Source organism: Gavialis gangeticus, unplaced genomic scaffold (genome assembly GCF_001723915.1).
Source record: "Gavialis gangeticus isolate Ggan-Ray unplaced genomic scaffold, GavGan_comp1, whole genome shotgun sequence".
NCBI classification, from domain to species: domain Eukaryota; kingdom Metazoa; phylum Chordata; order Crocodylia; family Gavialidae; genus Gavialis; species Gavialis gangeticus.
The window spans coordinates 9,379,239-9,381,673 of NW_017729005.1; positions in this window are offsets into that span (position 1 = coordinate 9,379,239).

Here is a 2,435-nt window from a genome sequence, read left to right on the forward strand (position 1 = left end):
GTCCTGCAGAGGCCTCACGTTACCCAGAACCTTCTTTTTGCCCCCTATGTATTTAAAAAAGGACTTCTTGTTGTCCTTGATCCGGATAGCTAGTCCCAGTTCTATCTCCGCCTTGGCCTTCCTGACTGCCCCCCTGCATCCCCGAGCAACCGCAGTATAGTCCTCCCTGGTGATGGCCCCTCCCTTCCATTGGGTGTACGCCTCCCTTTTAACTAGGAGACATTCCCGGATGCTTTTGGTGAGCCATGGGGGCTTTTGTGCCCTCCTGCCCACTTTGATCCATGTTCTTTCTGCCAATGTATGTTGAGTGACCAAAAAATGCCCCCACTCTTTTGACAGACAGCAAAAAAAGGTGACCACTCCCCAGCAGCAGAGAACCTGCAGTGCTCCTCTTGGACCACAAACCACTGTTGTTTGTCCTTCCCACTGTCAGAGCCAAAGCCATTGCAGGGAGGTTCATGGGGAAAGAGGGGATGGGAAACCATTATTAGGCTACTTCTAACCTCTCTATACTCCTCCTTCCCTCTTCATTGATCTCACATGGTTGCATACTTAGGTTCTCTCTTTCCACTGACCTTTCCTTGACTTGTACTGGCTCCTGCTGACTTCTTTTTGCGCCCCAGGTTTACTGTCCCCTTCCACTTCAAGTGGCTGTTTTCATTTGCCTAATCAACTTCAAAATCATTGTTTTATCTGGGATTTAGCTCAGGCTGCTTCTGCCCCAGGCCTGAGGAAGGATACATTGTGCCCCAGACCTTGTCTGCCATCTCTCCCAGCTATCCAGTGGGTCTAATGAAAGCTATTAACCACTTCCCTCCCCACCCCACCACGTTTCTGCAAGATCCCAGCTGCAGCAGAATGAGCCTCCCTTTGCCCTGTGCCACTCTGCCCAAGCTCCCGGTGACACTCACTAGCCCTGGCTGCCTGGAGGGAACCTTAGCCCCTTCCCAGGTTGCTCTGAAGTGCAGCCAGCAGCAGCAGCCCCCACCCCACAGGGGAGAAGCAGGCACCACTGCTCCACCCCACACTGCCTGTCTCACTGATTCCTGAGCACCCAGCCTGCCACCCACTGGCACAGGCACCTCCCCTCCCACCCAGCTGCCAGGCACTTCCCTTCCTGAAGCAGCAGCATTGAAGGTGCTGGACAGCCGCCAAGGGCCAGGTGCTCTGCTTTCTCTCGTGTTTTAGGAGCCTGTCCAGGGAAAAAATAAATAAATAAAAAACACTTGTGGTTTTAAATGGTTGTGTTTGCGAGACTCAGGATGGTTGCACATGGTGTGGGGGAGGTTGCTTTTTAACCTGTTTACCTCTGTTGTCTGCTCAGTTGGAATCTGATCTCATCAATCAGATTTGGATGAACAGTCCTTTTCCCTTATACCTCCTTTGGGGAAGTATTGGGTACAGCAATAGATTCAAGCCCAACCTTGGAACAAGTTAATCAAACAACAGAAAACTCTCAGAGGCACTGGGTTGGTTCATAGACATTAGGGCTGGAAGGGACCTCGGAAGATCGAGTCCAGCCCCCAAGCTGTAGTCAAGCAGGGGTTGACTCCTCTGTCAGTGCTCTTTTTGGGACTTAAAGCAGGAAGATCCTGGCTAGAGGGTCTTGCCCCCATAGACCTTCTATTTATCCCCTTTATTGCTTTTCAACTCCTGTGGGAAGAAAGTAGTGGCCAAAGCATTTAGACGCACACTAAACCAACACTTCTGAATTACAAAGTAACTGCAATGATTCACTTAAGTCTGACCTTCACAACAGGGACGAGGTGGAACAGACTGCCTAGGGAAGCTATGGACTCTGTCACTGGAGGTGTTCAAGAAGAGGTTGGCTACTGGTCCTAGATGATAGTTACACCTGTGTTGCTGTTTGCTGTATGGGGCTGGGAGGGAATTTCTGCCCTCCCTTTTTGCTCCACGTGCCAGGGTTTTGGTGGGGGGGGTTTTTAAGCCTTCTTCAGAGACATTGGGTGTTGACTACAGCTAAGCAGGGGATTTTTGACTGGAGTGTGCCAGTGCTCCTGCTGGGACTTAAAGCTAGATGTTCCTGGCTAGAGTGCCTTGCCCATCCACTCTGGGTCAGACCAATCACTACATTTGACATCAGATAGGAATTTTACCCCAGAGCCATACTGGTATGGACTGTGGGTGGTTTTGCCTTCCTCTGTAGTGGCAGGCATGGCCCTTTACCTGGGATCTCTTGAGCATATATTAGCAATCTTTACAGAAGAAGGGCATTGACTGCTGTGGTCCCCCTGCTTTACACGTGGCAAGTTAGGGCATTGTCTTGTGTCAGGGTTGGCAGAGGTTTACAAAGAGGTTTCATTATTGATTGTATGGGATAGTTTGGAGACAGATGATCTTGTCTCAGGCAAAGTGTTGGACTAAATGACCTCTGGAGGTCCCTTTCAGCTCTACCCCTGTATGATTTTCTTCTA